The sequence below is a fragment of the Xenopus tropicalis genome, chromosome 5, assembly GCF_000004195.4.
Source record: "Xenopus tropicalis strain Nigerian chromosome 5, UCB_Xtro_10.0, whole genome shotgun sequence".
In the NCBI taxonomy this organism is placed as follows: domain Eukaryota; kingdom Metazoa; phylum Chordata; class Amphibia; order Anura; family Pipidae; genus Xenopus; species Xenopus tropicalis.
The window spans coordinates 82,454,676-82,476,895 of NC_030681.2; positions in this window are offsets into that span (position 1 = coordinate 82,454,676).

Genomic DNA, 22,220 nt, shown 5'->3' on the forward strand with positions numbered 1-22,220 from the left:
TTAAATTATTTTTAGTAGCCTTAAAGAGATACTGACACAATAAATCAAACCATTTTTTACATCTATTATAACATTGTCTTTGTATGCTATTTATTATTTTGCCTTAAAAGTATTTGCCTAATGCTTTTACATTAGCTATTTGATCCCCCATGTTTCTCTATGAGGGGGCTGCCATATTTGTGCAGCAGGAGAAGGGACAGTCAGGTTGGTAAAACAGGTTTAGGAACTTCAAGTAACAATTACTTACAAAAGCAGCCATTCAGCGAAAAATGATCAAAATGACCCATAGGTAATTTTTAATGTACATTCATATTTTGAAGAGTAGTTTTTTAGTGTCAGCATCACTTTAAGGTATGAAGATCTAAATTACTGAAAACCCTAGCTCTCCAGTATTATCAGCAAAAATAGAAACAGTACTCTCTATGCCCACCTCCAGGTCATTAATAAACAAATTAAAAAGCAAAGGACCAAGGACTGACCCCTGCGGTACTCCACTAACCACACTGGTCCAATTAGAAAATGTTCCATTTACCACCACTCTTTGTAATCTATCCATTATAAAGTTCTTTATTCAAGTACAAATATTGTGCTCCAAGCCAATATCCCTTAATTTAGCCATTAATGTTCTGTGCAAAGTCTTAGTAGATCGAGTCAAGGTTCCTGTTCACCTCCTCATAAAAGGCAAATAAATTAGTCTGGCAAGATCTGTTATGCATAAAACCATGCCGGCACAAACTTATAGTATTGTGATTTGCAATGTATTCAAGTACCCTATCCCTTATTACCCCTTCCAAAATCTTTCCTACTACTGATGTCAGACTAACAGGCCTATAGTTTTGAGGCTGAGAAAGGGATCCTTTTTAAAATAGAGGCACCACATTAGCAATTCACCAGTTTCTTGGCACCATGCCAGACCTCAATAAATCCTTAAAGATTAAGTGAATAGGTTTGGCATTCACAGAGCTAAGCTTGTTTAGTACCCTGGGATGAATACCATCCGGTCCTGTACCTCTAAATGTTCTCTTTTGAATTTCCTCCTGAGTGACCCATGCATCAGTAGTTATATTACTAGAATTGGGTCTATTAAAAGGGAAGCCTTGATTAACTGGTTCTTCAATTGTGTAAACATAAGAAAAACAACAGTTCACAATTTCTGCTTTTTCCCTGTTCTCATCAACCAACTGACCCCCCCGTGATAGTAAAGGTCCCACCCCATAGCTGCAATATCCCTTTCCATCTCTATTTTAGCTTCCCTTTAGCTTTTTTGCATGCTTTATTTGCTTCCTTGCTGATGAAAGTTTCTGCTGTCCCAGCTAACTTGAATGCTTTAAAAGCACGTTTTTGTTTACCAACCTCAACTCAAAACTTTTATCAAACCATAGAAGTTTTGCTTTTTATGACTTTCTGTGCTTACAAGGGGAACTGTATATACTGCTGTATATTTTTTAAGCAGCATTTTAAAGCCATTCTATTTTCCTTCTGTGTTTAATCCTGTGAAAAGCCTTACCCAGTTAATATATTGCAGAGATGCCCTTATACTGGCAAGGTCTGCACTGCTAAAATTTTGTGTTTCAGTTACTGTCTCTGCAGCATTATTTCAAAGGAAACTATGTTATGATCATTATTTCCTAAATACTCACTAATGCAAATGCTAGAGATGAGTTTAGATAACTGATGTCCCGCATTAAAACACCTTGACTTAGTTGTGAAACATCCTGAATTTGTAATAGTATCTGAGCTTCATTCATACAAATACGTTTAAAAAACTTTGATAAATTGATCAAAGCTGGGGTCAGATAAACCCCTTAGAGGGCCACTTAAAGCCCATGGGCCAGCAGTATTGCAGCCCTGCTCTACAGTTTATATTAAATACAACAAATATTTTGATGTGTGGATCAGTAAAATGGTATAAAACAACAGAAATCTGAAACTATAAGTTTGCCCTCCCTTTGTAACTGTAAGTGCTGATGTAACAGGCATTACATCCTCCTGCCACCTTATCCCTTAGGGGCTGATTTACTAATCCCCGAATCCGAATTCCGAATGGAAAAAAAATACGATTGGAAACGAACATTTTGCGAATTTTTCATAGCCATTACAAATTTCATGAATTGTCACGACTTTTTCATAGCCATTATGACTTTCGTGAATTGTCGCGACTTTTTCATAGCCATTACGACTTTCGCGAATTGTCGCAGCTTTTTCGTATTGAGCTCGAAAAATTTGCGACAATTCGCGAAAAAGTCGCAAAATACCGATCATTACGAAAAAAAAAACGCATTCGGACGCTTTTCGGACGTTCGTGGATTAGTAAATGTGCCCCTTAGTGTGTATATAAATCATGTAACCTGTGCCATTAATATATTTAGTACACCATGCAACTGCCAGTCCTCCAACTTTTGCTTGCTCCAATTACAGTCTAAAACACAAAAGCTGGAGGAGCTGTTTGGGTGCTGATTACACTGCAACACAGGCAAGTCTCTAGGCTATTCCTCCCCTACAGATCAAGTGATTTCAATATCCAGCAAGAAAGAAGGGGTTTAACATGTTCACCCTATTTAAAGCCCCACTCAACAGTTCTAATGAGAAAATGAGGGACATCAACTAGTTCTTGTCAATGTTTTTTTTTAGCCTCTCTTGGAGATGCAATCTTTGCTCAGGGCCCTTTTAGCACATAACAAAGTTAGAGACAAGGTAACTATTGGTTTAAGTATCTAGGACAACAGTTAAGTGTTCACCCCATATCTTACCATATCTGACCTTCAAGCTCAGCTTTCAGGTGTATCTAGAAAACCAAACAGGCATTCTCCTTAAACCTTACCCTAACTTGCAAACAAGCTGACCCCACTGTCATTCTCCAATCCCTTTTCCCCCAGGTTTGGGAACCACTGCTCTAGCTATTTTCAGATGAATGCTGAGAACAGAAAGCCTGCAGAAAATTGGTTTATGGAATTGTTTGGTACCAATTTTTGAACAAAATAAATGAGGCTGTATGGTTTATTGTTCAAGAGAAATATGTTTAGGGCATTTCCTCTGCAAGTGCCAGTATCTTTTCTTCATAAAATACTATTACAATTGTTTGCATTATTATTTTAAAATTGAATTTTGATTTTACTTAAGAGTTACAGTGGAGGAAATAATTATTTGACCCCTCACTGATTTTGTAAGTTTGTCCAATGACAAAGAAATGAAAAGTCTCAGAACAGTATCATTTCAATGGTAGGTTTATTTTAACAGTGGCAGATAGCACATCAAAAGGAAAATCGAAAAAATAACTTTAAATAAAAGATAGCAACTGATTTGCATTTCATTGAGTGAAATAAGTTTTTGAACCCCTACCAACCATTAAGAGTTCTGGCTCCCACAGAGTGGTTAGACACTTCTACTCAATTAGTCAACCTCATTAAGGACACCTGTCTTAACTAGTCACCTGTATAAAAGACACCTGTCCACAGAATCAATCAATCAAGCAGACTCCAAACTCTCCAACATGGGAAAGACCAAAGAGCTGTACAAGGATGTCAGAGACAAAATTGTAGACCTGCACAAGGCTGGAATGGGCTACAAAACCATTAGCAAGAAGCTGGGAGAGAAGGTGACAACTGGTGCGATTGTTTGAAAATGGAAGGAGCACAAAATGACCATCAATCGACCTCGCTCTGGGGCTCCACGCAAGATCTCACCTCGTGGGGTGTCAATGATTCTGAGAAAGGTGAAAAAGCATCCTAGAACTACACGGGAGGAGTTAGTTAATGGCCTCAAATTAGCAGGGACCACAGTCACCAAGAAAACCATTGGAAACACATTACACCGCAATGGATTAAAATCCTGCAGGGCTCGCAAGGTCCCCCTGCTCAAGAAGGCACATGTGCAGGCCCGTCTGAAGTTTGCCAATGAACACCTGAATGATTCTGTGAGTGACTGGGAAGGTGCTGTGGTCTGATGAGACCAAAATAGAGCTCTTTGCCATTAACTCAACTCGCTGTGTTTGGAGGAAGAAAAATCCTGCCTATGACCCCCAAAACACCGTCCCCACCATCAAGCATGGGGGTGGAAACATTTTGCTTTGGGGGTGTTTTTCTGCTAAGGGCACAGGACAACTTATTCGCATTAACGGGAAAATGGACGGAGCCATGTATCGTGAAATACTGAACGACAACCTCCTTCCCTCTGCCAGGAAACTGAAAATGGGTCGTGGATGGGTGTTCCAGCACGACAATGACCCAAAACATACAGCAAAGGCAACAAAGGAGTGGCTCAAGAAGAAGCACATTAAGGTCATGGAGTGGCCTAGTCAGTCTCCGGACCTTAATCCAATAGAAAACCTATGGAGGGAGCTCAAGCTCAGAGTTGCACAGAGACAGCCTCGAAACCTTAGGGATTTAGAGATGATCTGCAAAGAGGAGTGGACCAACATTCCTCCTAAAATGTGCGCAAACTTGGTCATCAATTACAAGAAACGTTTGACCGCTGTGCTTGCAAACAAGGGTTTTTCCACTAAGTATTAAGTCTTTTTTTGTTAGAGGGTTCAAAAACTTATTTCACTCAATGAAATGCAAATCAGTTGCTATCTTTTATTTAAAGTTATTTTTTCGATTTTCCTTTTGATGTGCTATCTGCCACTGTTAAAATAAACCTACCATTGAAATGATACTGTTCTGAGACTTTTCATTCCTTTGTCATTGGACAAACTTACAAAATCAGTGAGGGGTCAAATAATTATTTCCTCCACTGTATATTCTACAGCTCCTTAGAGACCTGAAAGAGCTTATTTTACAAGTGCTGCTACTAGTTTATAAGTTTATAAGCCATATTTCCAAATGTATTTTTAACTTAAACATAATTTTGAGATATCTACTGTTTATCATGTATATATTGTTTGCTGTCAAGCAGTTTACCATATGTATTGATGGCATATATATATTTGTTAAAAAGTCTTTCTGACGGTTTGCCTTTAAAATGTGAGCACTCCATTTTAAAATAAAGTGACCATAAATTGCATATAGCAGGTGCTTATTGTAATTTATCAAATAAAGAGTAATACTAAACAATGTTTTAATATTCTAAAAATCTCATAGAGATTTTTTTTTTCATATTGAAGATCAGACCTGATTCAAGCACCAAAACACCATAAGCTAAGAACTTGATTTTGGGAGTAAAGAATTACGAATTGGTTTCTACAAACTACTGCGTCTTAAGCTGGCCATACACGCACCGATAATATCGTACGAAACCTTATTTCGTACAATATTCGGTGCGTGTATGGCAAGTCGGTGAGTCTACCAATATCGCAGGAGGCTGCTGATATCGGTCGACTCGCCGATCGGCCAGGTTAAAAGATTTTGATCGGGCGCCATAGAAGGCGCCTGAGCAAAATCTGCCGTCAGGGCTGAATCGGCAGAAGGAGGTAGAAATCCTATTGTTTCTACCTCATCTGCCGTTTCAGCCCTGAACGTTAGTGGCGGATTTAACGATCGCAAATCGCCACGTGTGTGGCCACCTTAAAGGTGGCCATACACAGGCCAATATTGGTCCTTTAGACTGATTAGGCAGCTTATCTGCCCATGTGTGGGCACCAACGACCGCCCTCCCTGACATCTGGCCTGAAATTGTCCAGATCTGGCAATCAGGCAGGTTTGATTTTTCCACTGGATCCTAGGGCCAAACTATCGAATTAGCCTGATTTGGCCGTAGGTGGGCATATCGGGAGAAGATCTGCTCATTTGGTGAGGTCGCCACATTAAGTATTTGGCCACCTTAATTATTCTTTAGTATCTTCTCATTTCTTTAAACTCCTTTTATTAACCCAAATGTTTCTTTATGATGAAAACAACCAAATGATGTCTCTTTCCTGGCCTCATAGCTTCTATTTAGTCGGTATCATTAAATCCCTATCTTCAGAAGTGTTTTCTTTTATTCAAAGCAAATTATAGCCATAATAATAATGGTAAACATTTCCCTTAAGTTTCTCCTCACTTCAGGCCAAATGTAGTTACGTATGGTTTTCGGACCGTGTGTTGGTCCAATAATTTTTGTACCATGGAGATCGGATGACCTGACCTGTATTCTCTAACCTGGCTCCTGCCCAACAGTACTTAAAACTCTGTGGCAGCGACAAGGAGAGAGATGCTTCTGTCAGTCATGGTAGGCTGAGGGCTAGTGTAATCCTTCCATATAATCCTTCCATATAATCCTTCCCCAGTTCAATGGGGGTGCCAGAACCAACTCTCTGGTCAGAGCACCAGGAGCCATAAGTGCGGGGTTGACTTACAGTCAGTCTTAAAATATTGATATTATAACTTCTATGGGGCAGGGACTTCCTTCTTCCTACTGTACCTTTAGCCACATGACACTTAATCTCATTATATTTATACTTATTTATGCTTTATTTTATTATTATTATGCTTTTTCTCCCTGTTTGTTCAGTGCTGCATATCCCAGCAGCGCTATATAAGTAAGTTATACATAAATATAAGATTGTGGTCTTTCATTATACAAAGTACATTTTTCTATCAAGTATAGGATTTTTAGTGTCACTTTAATTAAAAAAAATTAAAAATAAGTGAACCTATAGTATTTTTTTCATTAGACCATTCAGACTCTCAAAGCAGAGCAGCAGTCCCAGTTCTGCGGATAAATTCATACCTTCTGTCATACTTGAAAGAGTGAGTGTTTCAGTTATCATCTAGGGGATGAAGCCAGTACATATTTACACACTATGCTAAATAATGAGCCATAACCTACTTTCTGAACAAATAATATGGTATTCATTCCTACCTGATTAGCATATGCATGGTCTCCTTGTTTCTCTATAGGTTTCCAGTGGGGGTTCCTTTTTGCCAAAAACATACAGGCAAGGTAATTGTCTTATAATGAATGTGTTGTTAGAGAACTTCCTCTGGTGAAAGGAACGAATGAACAATCTCTTTAAAGTGATACAGAAAATGTTGGCGCAATATAAATAAAGGATAATATATTAATAGGTTTGTCTAGCCCAAAATATAATTAGTAGCAAAATGACACAGGTTTATCATATACTTGCCAGAAGATGGCACCAGAGGAACACAATAACCTTTCTCCAACACTAATGCTGCATAAATCCCATTTTGTCCTTCAGAATATTTTCAGTTTGTTCGCCTCTGCAGAGTCCATCCATAAAGCAGAGTTGTTTTTGTCTATAAAAGAAACCAAATACTGTATGTACAAGAAATCTTAGATGTTACAAATTTCAATGTAACAATCTCAATTTATCATTTTTTTTCTCTTTTAATTACAGTATATCTAAAATACATGCAAGTAGTTTGTTTGCATTTCTTATAGGTCCCTAGATATAGAAAGCCTTAAATGTAAATTGGTTTTCTAAGCATACTTGGGTCTTTCATTTTCTATAGGAACACGAAAAAAAAAGATTGAGATCTTGAAAGCTTATGTAATATAGATGAAAATGGGAAATACTGGGAAAATGTTTATTGAAATCTCTTAACAAACATGATTATCATTTGCCATTCATTGAAATATTAGTTACTGAGAGGCATTAAAATAAAAGTTGAACATTTTGATTCCCTACATCTACTTCTACCAGATACAACCATGCATAAAAGTAACAGAATATTTCATTAATGTTCGGGCCGAAGGGCTACAAAATCCCCAGGATTCCAATGCTGGACAAAAAGATGAACTACTGACACCAGACAATTTGCGTTTTATATATATATATATATATATATATATATATATATATATATATATATATATGTATGTTCAGTTAAGCAAGGGCAGTCACAATGTGCAAAAAAGAGTGTGTAAAATGTAGTCCCCAGTGAAATGGGATAGGGGGGCAATTGCACTGAACAATTATTATAAAATTTCTTCTCCTTTTTCCATACTAGAGATGTAGTTTAGGGTAATCTCCTGATAAAGTAAACAACTTTAATTTGCTTTTACAAGAGGTCCTCTGCCCTCACCCATTATCAATATTCCAAGGGCATTAAGATATTTTATGCATTAAGCTGCTAGAATTGGCCTTCCCTTTAATCAAAACAGGGATTGTTTGTCCATATATTGCTATATAATCTAGCTGGCCAACTACATCAGTCAGTGTCAGTGATTATTGCCTGAAAGCACAGTGGTGCATGCTTCTGACAAATAACCATCCATACAGGGCAACTTACAGTGCATTCCATTCATGGATATTAGTTTGTCTTGTTATAGGGGCCTGAAAGCATCTGATAAGGACCCAAAAAGAAAGCCATTTAAGGTGAAACTAGATATGAAGGCCAGTTAGGATGAGATTTGGGGTCAGCACTCATATTCACTGAACCTTAGCAAATGGCTGATAAAAAATGTGCCACCTTGAGTGGTAAAAGTACTTTACCACTGGAACTGGTTATTATAAATATCAAATGGATGTGACTTAAACTCACATACACTGACTGACTTCTACTGAAATTGTAGCAAGTGTGGGATCCAATGCAATCTGATTTGACCAGTTTCATCAAATTTGAAGCATGATGGATAACACACTTGGGACTGGCATCCAGTTTCAACAGAAAAGAATGCACGCGAGTGGCACGGAACTATCCATCTGTTCAGTCAGATCCAATTGACAATAATGACAGTTGGTGTAAATGCTGTCTGAACAGAAACACAGGCCTGATTGAGCACTAATGTGGTAATGTAATACAAAAAGCAAAGTTTGTCCGGGTCCCAAATGGCCAAGATGTTTGTTCTATAATTGGTTGCTATGGGGTACTAGATCTCTAGCAAACTGCACCTCTTATTATATTAACCATAAGACTTTGAAAGGGTAAATTAACATAATGGTGCAACATTTAGATGATTGTATAATGCCACTAAGTAGAATATAGAAAGTAGAATTCAATAATAAATAAAAAAGTTATTAATTTTCCCAAAAAGTGAGTGAACTGCAGGTTTACCCAAGGTTGCCCTCTCCTTAAGCTCGGCGGCTGAAAAACAACAATTGATGCCGATGAATGCAGGAAGGGTTGTCGAGACAGAAGCATTTGATATCCCACCAGCGTTGGAAGGCTTAAGTAGCGCTAAAGCAAATGAAAACAGGGGAAAACAAACACATGTTCTGCCAAGATTTACCAGCGTGCCCTGCTGCTTCTGCTGCAATAATACAGCAATAGAGAACGAGAGCAAGGATTTCAGGATGCAAAGTAGAGGGATAATGGATGGTTAGAGCAGATTACAGTGCTAATGCTGCACTGAGGGGCCTGGCTGATGTCTGCTAACCACAGAAACAGTGACTCAGTGGTTGACCACCTGCAGTATAGCAGTTTTAGGTACTGTATACCTTCTCTCTACTTATACTTAGTGATAAAACGGGCACATTTAAAGATATAGATTGGGGATGCTCCTGAACGTATTTGTAATCTTCTATAAATGGGTGTAATTCTAAAAAAATAAATTATATATATATATATATATATATATATATATATATATATAATACATCTAAGAAGCTGGCACACGTTTAAATCCAAAAAATCATGCCTGGGTGCAGTACCGGAGTATGGAATATACAAAATGATGCAGGAAGGAACCGCTCTCACAGGTCTTAGTCAACCATAAAGAATTTTATTTAGATAGGCACGATAACTGACGTTTCGGCTGAACCACCAGCCTTTGACAAAGTCTAAATAAAATTCTTTATGGTTGACTAAGACCTGTGAGAGCGGTTCCTTCCTGCATCATTATATATATATATATATATATATATATATAGTTACATAGTTACATAGGGTTGAAAAAAGACCTGTGTCCATCAAGTTCAACCCATCCAAGTAAACCCAGCACACCTAACCCACACCTACCAATCTATACACTCACATACATAAACTATAAATACAACCACTAGTACTAACTGTAGATATTAGTATTAGTATCCATATATATAGCAAGCAATGTAAAGTCCCCTCTGTCAATAATTACTTACTTAACACCTAGCCAGCTCTGTCAGCAACACTTCATACATATCCTGCTGCTCTTAATTTTGAGGGTGAATAATAAGTCTAATTGGCACTGGGAATAATGTCATGGGACGATATACAAAAGCATGGGGGTTGGTGAGGTGGCAGTGATGTCTTGAAGAGGAGCACTTCATGTATTTAAGTTTGTCTGTTCTGAAATTTCTTGCTATTACATTGAAACAATCCTATTGCATTTATAAACGCAACACATTGCGCAAAGTGCAATTTTTTATGGCAAAGTGATTTGTTTTTACCCACTGTACAGAATTTTTTCTTTTACATTCATCGTTGAGTTGTAATGGTGTCTCTTCCAGTTAATAAAATTAAAAGTATTTAATTAGTTGAAGCTATTGACAGACAATTGAGAAGGAGTCCCTGGTATTACTATCATGTCCAGAATGGCAGTAGTTCCAGCGTTCATGTGTGCAAATGAACTGGTGCATTGCAAGTTGCTAGGAGCATCATGTGAGCAAATACCTTTTCTGCATAGCGCCATTGGCTTGAAATCTCACCAAATGCATAACAGTCAAAGGGCTTTTTCTTATCGCCCTAAATACATTGGAGTCAGTGAGCATATTTTCAATGTGTTTTTTTTTCTCATGTCAAATGCATTGGAGTCAAAGGGCTTTTTTTGTGGGAAAGATATTGCAGTCAAGGGGTGTTTTTTTTCACTTTTTTTTCTTGGCATAATGCATGTATGGAAAGTTTCACCCCAAACAAAGTTTTTAAATGAGTCCCTCATAAAGCTAAAGGTTTTAGCAATGGATTTCACAACCAGGTACCCAAGTTTTTCCACTTGTTGCTCTAGTGTCCTGACATTCACAATAAAATGAAAACTGTGGGGCACACAAGGACCAAGCAAATTTACTAATTACACCTTTATTAAGTTTGAATAGTAATCCAAATACAAAATTATATAACCACATCACAGGAAGTGACATATGCATGACCCAAAGTCCATTACCATAGGGTGGTCCAAAGATATAATTTAAGCCAGTTCTTGAATACAAAAGCTCAGTTGTTAGTACTGTACGTGGAATATTTAATACTTTTTTGAGGGTGTTTTTTAGCTACACAAAAGAAATGACCTAGTCAACCTCCAGCCACACACCTGCTCCCCCCCCCCCCCCCACTGGAAGGGTTACCAAATACTTTTATCCTGATGTACAATGGGGCTTTAGCTAGTAGAAAAATATTGTTATACAACAGGAAAAATGGCACTTTAGCATGTTTTAATTGTGAAAAATCAGCTTGGTCCCTCCCAGTTGATTGAAAATTATTGTATGTTTATTATTTTAAAAGGTACAGACAGCATGGTTTGCATTACACTGCCTTCTTCAAAAGAATTGTCAGTGCCACAGATATTAAGACTCCCCACACCCCAGGGGGGGGGGAATAAAGTGACATATGTAACCATTCTTGTTTAATCTGCCTCTATAACAAAAAATAAACAACACTTTTCTTCTTATTAAAGGATTAGTAATATCAAAAATAATAATTATATTGAAACACAGTGTCCTGCTCTACAAGTGCAATTGTGGCATTTATATATACAAGATAAATGGTAGTCATGGAGACTGCCAAGCAGGGGCTGTAGGTCCCACTTTGCATATCAGATAAGCTATTTACAATGTAATGGTCTTCAATCATTACTGGTTGAAAAAGAGGGTCAGATGTCATTTATGGCTTTCTATCTCTTACATACAAGAGGGCTCATTTGCAATGCCCCATGCAGTGCGCAAAGGAAAGCATTTTTTTTGCACCTTGCCCACTGCATGGGGTATTGTGCAAAAAGCCATAGCTGGACTGCGCTTTCAGACGAATGTGGCTTATGTTAGACTGCATTCGATTCAGGCAGGGCAGGGGAACATACATAGGCCCTAAGGCCCCTGAGCATCCTGACACTGGACTTGTCACTGAGGGCCAGGCTCAGTGCAAAGCACAATGTGTAGTGGGCGCAAGTGCCTTCCCAAATAAGATTTAAGGGGTGCACTTTTTTCTGTTTGATTGTTTTTTCTCTTGGTCCTGTGAAGTAGTGCATCTGGTAAGTGTTATAGGTTTTGGTGAACTGGTTGGACACTACAGTGGGCCAACTAAGACATAGAGTCCCATGATGAAAACTGTTTAAATACTATTGAGTCCTGTATTGTGGCCGATGGATCAAAAAAAAAAAACGTTGGGTGCAAAGCTATGGAAAAGTTCAATGTACAGGACTAGGAATTCCAGGACCACTTGCCCAGCGAGATTAGTGTAGGGTTGGAATTAGGTAGGTTGATAACACATGTTGTGCATATTAAGTGGTACTTTTTTATCTGTTATTGTGGATACATAGCCTTAAAGGTACAGTTGTTTAATAATTCTGAATCATACTTTGTGTTTATAAAACAGCTGCAGTCATTAACAATCAACAAAAATATATTATGTGGTCTTGTTTTATTATGAAAAGGGAGAATGTATTTATAGAGGAGTTTCAATTGGGAAAAGTATAGAATAGGATTAAAGAAGGAGACAATCTTTGGACTTTCCAAATCGTGCCCCATGTGTGTACTTCCAATAGCGTGTGTACCCCATGTGTGTACTTCCATCAATAGCTGCTTGCTGTTACAGTATACCTTCAAGGATCTCACCTTGTCTTATAGCAGAAGCAGCCCTGACGGGGGTTAGAGGGTGGGCCTGCCTTTGGATGGTTGGTGCTGCTGGACTACCCAGGTAAGGAAGAGGAAGTCCCACTGGCCACCAATCCTTAAGTTTATTGCATCCTCTCCTTGTTATGTCACAGTGACCCCTTCTTACCTGTGTCCCTTATACCCTGTCCTCCCATGTATGCTCCTCTTCTGGCTCCATGGGGCTTCTGAATTATTAAATATAGAAATGGAATCCTGAAGAATTCTCAGCATTTGTATATTTTTAAACACTTTCCTGACTGTGAAAAACATTTTATCAGAAAGGAAAGTGTTTAAAGTATTGACAAATGATCAAAGCAGATCAAGTTGCCAGTTTATCATAGCTAAATCAACTGCTTTGGACATCACAATAAAATTCTTCCCATGGGTGTTCCACTCTGAACCCTAATACCCTAAAGATTTTGAGTTCAAAAGGACTGTTATATTTAACTAACTGTACTACTACTAATGGGTATATTTTAAAGGTGTTACAAATCGTAAAATTCTAAAAAAAAAAACAAGGAATCAAAAATTATCCCCTTCATAAATATTATTCTTTCTTTTACAGGAATACCTGATCTGCAGCACTATAACAGTTGTTGCTGTAATTTCTTAGCCAGCTGCTGTCTGTCTGTATCTGGTAAGACATACCCTCAAGTATGACCAGCTCCAAACATGGGAGTACCTGTCAAAAAGTAATTTACAGTTATGCTCCAATATAAAATACCCAACTGTTAATCTGCCTTTTAATGTATGTACAGTAGAAGCAGGTTTAAAGATAGGTAAATGTGTATGTATGCATGCATCTAAATGTAACCCAGAATCATCTACAGGTCAAAAAATTAAATATTCTATGCAAAATCATCTGTGATACATAAGTAAATGCTGCTGTTACTTCTTGCCTAAACCACTATAATTCCACAAGTAATTCCCTTTAACACTATATCTATTGAAGAGATTTGTATAGAAATACAGAAGATCCACATAGAGTCAAGCCTTTAAACCCATTTTCCTCAAACATACTTTAATTCATACACTCACTTATGCTATGCAGGCAGTACTGTAACAATTTAATTTGCAACAAATACTGTATTCAGTTAAATCCTTGGGGCACCTGAACAAAGAGTAGAGAAGCCTTTTGTTACAGTATGGAGCACAGTTTGCAAACATGATACAAAAGAAAAGGATCACTCCCTATGGAAGGAATATATTTGTACAGCCTCTGATTAATATGCCTACAGACAGCTAAGTGCTTAGTTGGAAATCACTATTACACCTGAAACTGATAGCTAGATGGCCTTAAATTATTATTATTAGATGATGTTATTTGCAAAATAAAATATGTAGTGGCCATAGCAATCATGATTAAAGGATATCGAGGATATGGCCTTGGAAAAAGTCAGAACCATTAAGTCTTCTTATATACATTTTTTTTAGGATGAATATCAAAAATATTTGTCCAATGTGTGATGTGGCATTTGCACTGACAATATAGTTACATATATAGTGACACTAGAATATTAGGACACAGAACCAACACAGTACCAAAGCAGAGTGCCATTGTCTGAAATTCTAGGCAATTTTGGCTTATTAACAGAAGCAGCTTAAGAACTAGAACTATGGGTAAGCTGAAGAGGCATGTGCCTAGGGTGCACCAAACTTCAATACGCCGCCTACATCTTGTGTGTGATGTAACAGTGTACAGAAGAACAGGAACAGCACCTCTTGTCTTTGTAGATTAAAATGCCTTTATTGCAAAGTAAATAAGTTTTTGGGGCAAACAACAACAGCAGCAACGTTTCAGGTCACATAAGACCTTTTATCAAGCTTGATAAAAGGTCTTATGTGACCTGAAACGTTGCTGCTGTTGTTGTTTGCCCCAAAAAACTTTGCAATAAAGGCATTTTAATCTACAAAGACAGGAGGTGCTGTTCCTGTTCTTCTGTACCTGGATGTGCCGATGGAAAGCGGCCATTGGGGAACCTGCACTACTTCTAACTAATCACAAGGCTTGGTGCTGACTACTACTCTCCAAATTATGTAACACACAGTGTACATATGATGTGTCACTTCCACCGAGCGACCCAACCCCATACCCCTCTCCCCCAGCTCTGTCACTCGGTTTCCTATGGAAATTCATGATGGAGGCTCTGGCTTATATAGGCACCCAAGGGCTGCCCCCTATACCTGCTGCCCTAGGCACAGACCCTCGGGTGCCTTTATATAAATATGGCCCTGGCTGGGTGGCACTAGACATGTACCTCTTATGCCTGTCTACCCCAAATTTTAGCCCTTCTGTAATTTGTCACCACTCCCTCCCCCCTCCACTCTTATGTAGCATGAGTAGCAGGTACAGAAGGAAAAGCAAGCAGATTTATTATATAGGCATGAGGGGGGGAGTGGAAGAAAGGTGTGACCAGCAGGGGCCATATGATGAGTTGGGGTTCTGCTGTTAGTGCATTTACCGTTTGACCTGGCCCTATATCATTGGCCCTTGCACAGTTTTTGTAAACGACAAAACTTTAGTTCAGATCTTTTTGTACCTGCAGGTCAAAGATCAGGGGTATTTGCCTGGGATATATGGTGACCAGGGGGATAAAGGGGACATAGAACAATTACATTGTTATTGACTTGTAGGGACCCATAGGGTTAAGCTCCCTATGGTGTTATCCCTCACCTTTATCTAATCTGTGCTGTTATAGGGCAGAGCCCTCTGTACTCCTATTTCAGTTATTAGGCTACCCCCTATAGGTTTAGCCCCGGTTGACCACTCCCCTTGGCAGACTATATAGTGTCTTGCACAAGGAAGTGGCTTCCTCTTTTGGCCGCATGCTGTGTTCTGGACAGATCCCAACTGAGCCTGGACCAGAACATAGGCCCAGAAGCCATTTGTACCCTAGGGGACCACCTACCCTAGTGCTAAGTCGGGGACAGGGCCCCGTGAACGAGGTAAAGCCAGCACAGTTAGTCTATTTAATAGCACCCTCTAGAAGTGGTGAGAACAGTCAGATTATCTAGCAAGGGCAGTTTAATAGCCCCAACCAGGAGTTGTAAAAGGGTTTAGTCCACCCCGGCTCTGTAGTCGTTCTTTAGGGACCGGTTTTATTAGACGCCAGGTACCAGTGTTAGGAGCTCTCCCCTGGACCACAGTCGGCCGGAACACTCCCTTCTGAAAGGTCTATATCTCAGGTGTCAACTAATCCTCTGTGCATCCTCCAAGTGGGTTATTCTGTGCCTAAGTGTCACCTTTGTATCTTCCACGGTGATCACATGTTCTATATTGCTGTGTCTGTGAGTATAACCCTGCTGCACTATTAAGTTGTGCCTTGTCTAATAAACTTGTACTATAGTTCATGAGCAAGAACCTTTCTGGCGTCCATTATTCCATCTGCACCACACAAGCTCTATCTAGTTGTAGTTCAACTACACCCTCAGCTCCATTAATACCTCCCATATAGCGGAGGCCCACTCCTGTGTATTAAGGTCGCATGTAACACATGCTCTATACCTATCACTAGCCTGGGTTTTGCCATATCATAGCCAAACAAGTGTTACAGACTCAAGAAATATCACAAAAAAACTGAAACATCACAAAAAACTGAATCCATGTTAACTTAAGACATGCTAATAGATATATGTTCAAAGCCCTTTCTGTCCATAGCTACATGTCACTTTGTTAGTAGTAGCTTTCATGAACATTTACATTTAAGTACTTATAGAGCTACAGATATGTGCTTTAAACAGTGCCATGCTGTAGAAACAGGAGGTGAGGAACAACTCCCAGCTAAAGATACTTGAAGTTGGTAATGTTCCTTAGAGGTAGACTTCATGATCCTGTGAGACTGAGGTTTTTATTGAGTGCCTATCGTGACACACAGCAGAAAGCCCAGGAAGAGCTTAGAATATGGGGAGGAGCAGAAGCTAATTGCTTGTCACTAATAAGTTTTTCTTCAATGGGTTCTCTGCCAAAAAATCTCTCACACTTTCTTGCTTCTCCCATTGATGAGAACCACGGGAGGTGGTCATGGGTGTTGTGTGACATTAGCTTATAGTCTCACAGTGAGCAGAGTGGTTACAAGATTTCTTGGATTAGCAAAGGATATTCTGCTGATAACTTTTTCAATATTAAACAGCATTAGTGCATGTACTTGTTAATAGGCAGGTGCCTTGCAGTGCTAGATCATATGTTCAGTTCCATGGACTGAATGATGTATAATATCTGTAAAACACTGTGCACTTATTTAATATCTTGGTGCTATATTAATAAAGAATGCAAACTCTTTTAACTTATTTAGCTATGATCTCCTGGCATGATATCTGCATTTGGAACTACTGTATTCTATAGACTTTTTATACAGAGAATTTAGCATGCTCTCCAGTGGCTAATTTGAATAGTTAAAGATTGTACTTGCTATTAATGTAGTTGTTAAACAACTAATCCCGATGACATGGTCCCTATCAGAGATTACCTTGTACATTATTCTAATGAAGAAAAGGTGAGAAGAAAAAAAAGCCATTGTCTTTAATTAAAGATATTATCTAATTAAGTAAACACAATATTTACATCCTTTTTGAAACTGGGTTTGCGAGTTTCCAGATAAAACCCCTTTCTCCATAATAGACAATGGTTGATAGTTAAATATGAAATAAGGTGCTGCGTGGCTTCTCCAATCCCATTGAGCTTTCTAGCCATTAGATAACAAATTATGAATTAAACCACAGGTTGAGTCACCAAATAAATGAAACCACATATACCTGCTATAAGACCTTATTGCTTGAGCAGTTCTAATTAAACATGAATTCATTAACACAAAGCTGTAAGCACATACTCTCTCTTTTCCCTTGATACATGCTAACTGTGTGTCAGCAAGAGTAGGCTTATTATGCCTTAGGGCAAGTTAACAGTGTCATTTGTGTTCCAAGCAAAACAGTAAGAGAAACAGAATATCAAATAAATCCACAAATATTCTCAAGGAATCACACAGATACCTAACATAAGTGTTGAATGCTCAAGCTACACATGTTTATACACAGAGTCAGTTCTATCTGTCATCTATCTATCTATCTATTTATCATCTTTCTATCTATCTATCTATCTATCTATCTATCTATCTATCTATCTATCTATCTTTCTATCTATCTATCTATCTATCTATCTATCTATCTAGCTATCTATCTATCTGTCATCTATCTATCTATCTATCTATCTATCTATCTATCTCTATCTATCTATCTATCTATTGTTCATTAAACTATATTATAATTATATTAATGTTTATTACAATATATACATATTCAAATTTAATGTTAAGAAGTCCATTTAATCATGTTTTTAAATGACCACTTGCTATATATATGTATATATATAAAATTATTATTGCTATGTATTCTGCAATAAAACTGTCACAGAACAAAAGAGGAATGACAAAAAAAAAGTTGCTGTTCTTTTTTCAGTTTCTTTGCTTTTAAGGATTTCTGCATTTGCTGTGAAAAACTTTTGGCTCTTGTTTTTCCATGTTCATTAACCGTGCCAACATTTTTAATCTAACACCACTGTTAAAGATTGGCAGGCTTCCAGGGAAATATATCAGCCAGCCTTATTAATTTCATGCCAAGTGCTGGAGGCGTGAATGTAGAGAACGCTGTTTGACTTTGGATAATAGGAATCAGGCAGCTTAAAGGCAAGGGATAAAGATCAGGAGCCCTGTGTCTCAGGAGGAGGAGCAGGTGCAGGCTTCAAGCAAGGCCTTCAGGCCCAAAGGGGCAGCCAATGCTTAAAACAATCTGCAGTGCCTTTTTTTTAATTTGGCATGTGCCTCTCACAGCTTAACAGACCGCTGCTTCACAAAGAGTGGTAAACAGAGAAAGGGAAATTAAAAAGAGAAGTCCCAGGATAGACAAAAACAAATTAGGGCAAACAAATTACACAGAGTCAACAAATAAACAAGGGAACATCTGTGAATATATTTCTGGGGCTTTCTGAGTCTGAAAAACAACCTGAGAAATGTTGGTGAATTGTGTAATATTTGATATTTAAAACAGGGCTTTTTTCCCAAAGAGGCTTGGTGCTTAGTCTTATGTGGTTGCTCAAATACTTTATTTCACCTACAGCTCTCAGCAGTGCATTGTTACTTCATGTAAACATCATCAGTTAGAAAGGGTGATGGACTTTACCAGTCCATTGACATAACACAATGCCGAAATGTATTTTGCATCCTATCCCTAAATGAATGGTAATATTCTAGCTTTTGTTTCTCATAGATGAACAGGCTCCCTTGTTTTCTAGACCTACCAATTCAACAAGTTAAAGGGGATCTAAATTGAAAAGATAAATTGCTTTTCTAAACATTTTTGCAATTTACATTTACATAAGAGATTTGCAGAGTTAAATGGTAATTTTTAGATAGTGGTTATACAAGTTTGCTGCAGTCATGTAAAAGGTGCTCCTTGAACTTATGCATAGTTGCACTTGGTGCTGCTCTGTCTGCCCTGCCCACTGTGAATTGCATGCAGTGTGCCTATTGATAAAGCATGCCTTTGTAGGGGGCTGTATCTCATAGGTTCCTAGAGCTTCTGGCGTCCATAAATGCATCACACTTACATCTAAGCAGATGCTATTGTGATGCTTAGCACCAGAAGTGACAAAATCTGAACACCAAATATTTTCAATGCAACTGTGTGCCTTGTGGGTAAAAAACATGTCAAAACTGCACTTTGCAGTTTTTGTCTCATAAATGAGCTCTTTAGACTGCTAATGCCAGGCTTTTGGTTCAACAGATTGCTCTGAAAGTCATAGAGTCAGAACCTTAGGGTTAATTGACTATACAGGAATGTGGATAGTTAGTTAGGGGCACTGACATGCTGACTTTTAAAGAAAGCTCTTCAATCTAAAAAAGCTAATATCATCTTATCCACTAAAAATAGAAAATTAAAGTAAAGGTAAATCCTTTTTTTGTGTCTAGATCCTCTTAAAGCTAATGGTTTTTAAACTATGTTCCTCCACTGGGAAACAGCACTGACAAGTATTTTAATATGCAAGCACATGCTTCAGAATCTGGGCAGGTAGGGACACAATAACAGAAGGAATGGGACCTGCAAATGCAAACTAGAGTGATTTATTACTTTACATGTATAACAAAAGCAACAGTAAAGTTAGCAAATAGAAACTGCAAACAAAAAGGCAACAGATTTTGGAGTCATAGGTAGTAGACTTTATTAGGGTACCCTACCCTACCTAAAAGTCATATCCTATTTAGAGGTGCCATCTTGGACTTTTAAAGTTCACATAAGCCAAAAGCTCAAGTGAGAAAGATAAGAATTAAACAGACTTGCTATCTGGCAGTTCTAAAATCCTATATCAAAAAGTAGCCATCCGTATTAGTTTTAGTGGTTGCACTGCTGGAGATAAAATAAAGAGCTTAAACTGAGACAGCAAAATAAATAAATAAATGAATAAAGACAGAGGTATCACATAAACTGTCTATGATTTTCTATGATTGTTAACTGAAGTTATCTAGAATGGGTTTAGGGGTGTAAACATAAACAGAATATCTGACTTAAGGGGTGTTTAACCCCAGTAGTTATCATAGGAAGGTGGCTGGCTGGGAAGGGGTTAACTGTTAGTTAATGGTGTGCAGTAGACATGCATGAAACTGCACTTGGGGTATAAAAGAGCACTCAAAATAAATGCACATGAGCACAGGAGGGACATACAGATTCTGTCCATATAGTCCTCTGATTCTTAGTTGTCTGCAAATCTATAATTAATGGTCTACTATGGCCATGTAAACCTTAAAGAAAGAAAATGAAATAGTGGTTTTGGTAGAAAAAAGAGAACAAAATAAAACCTAGACTGTGGATAGGCAACAGGGGAGGCCATCATGGGAGACTGCAGTTCACCCCAAAATTGAAGTGAAGTGGGAGACCGTGTAATGTTTTGAATTAAATAGAAGCAGGAAAATGGAAAAGACCAACATACATACAAAACAGAAAATCAAACAGGGGGTGTGCAAAATGTTATGAAGCACCAAGCACATTACTGATTAAGTATATCAGGTACTAATTCAGGTACTTATTCAGTCCAGTGGAGAAGGCTCCTATGCAGATTCAGATGCTGAATTAGCCAGAATACATGTTTCCATAAAAAGAGGTAGACTTCCCCCTTAATAGAAAAGCTGTGCAGTTTTTCCATTTTTTGGGGGGATGGTACTCCCTATGAACACCATCATAGATTGGCAACCTCCGGTCTTGACTCCTTGGTTCACAGAACCTGCAGGCCAGGTGAGTTATACCATTCTTAGTCTTAGAAGATGCACCCATATGAGAATACCTTAAAAAAACAGTCTTTCAGTGCATTTTTAAAAATTGTATGCACCCTTGCAGCATAACCCTTATTGTTATCAACAGTGTTTTTATGCATTATAAGTATTATGGTTATGTTTTTTAAGAAATCCCTATTTTGATATGCTCTGTATAAAATGTTAACAATCTTCACTGATTGTATTTCAAAATGGCACCCAATCAGATAAGTCTAGTGTGAGTATCATATTCTATCTCTGTCAACAAGATTCTGGCATTAATTTAGAGCTGTCAGTCTGGCTCCTTTCTGAAGAACCAAAGTCAGAAATGTATTCCTACACTAAGAAATTATGGTTGTGAATTTCCCTTTTTGCCACTAACCAAAAGCTTGATTTTAAATCTGGGGATGTAAAGGCAGTATTGATAAAAACAAAACCAATTCCAATTTTTCATTTTTAATTAATATAACAGGACCATTTAGAATAGTGTAAATTTCCAATAATAATAATTGTATAGACCTAAAATGCCATTTTTAAACACCCATAAAACAAGCAAAAAAATATATAGCATTTGCTCTGTACCACTTCATTTTCGTATCCCATGAAGTAGTAGATCTACACTATTCTGACTTCCCTACAGCAAGTTTCAGAAGTGCAAGAATATGGAGAAATAACTATAAAACCATTGGCATCAGTTGTTTCACAACTGCCAGCTTCCATCTATGTACCATATGCTTATGATTGAGAAGCAAAATGGAATTGCATTTTATGTGAAATATAACGTTATCTCGCAGTAAATTTGTAAGGATGCAAACCTACAATAAAGGTGATTTATTTATGAATTGCTTTGCAATAAAGTTGACTTTATTGTGAAACAAATACATCCATTTTATTCAACGTAACTTGATAAAAAAGCAGGCATGCAAGTCTACTTTAGTTAAAGGCAATGTTTCCCCTGATAAGAAATATATTGTCATATTCAGATTGATATAGGCTCTCACATATATTAAAGATAGTAATGCCTGACTGAGTTCAGTGTATTCAGTTTAACAACTTGTAGAATCCATAGGAAATAAAGACCTGCATTCACAGGACTCAAGTGAGAAATGTTTTTTTATATTGAAAAGGCTATATGGAGGTGTCTACTCTTGAAGAGCCAATTGTTGTTATAATTGGAGAGGGTTATTATATATCACATGAGTCTATATGGTTATAGCTAAAGTCAGCCCTTTAAAATCAATATGGTAGAATGGGAGACCTTTGAT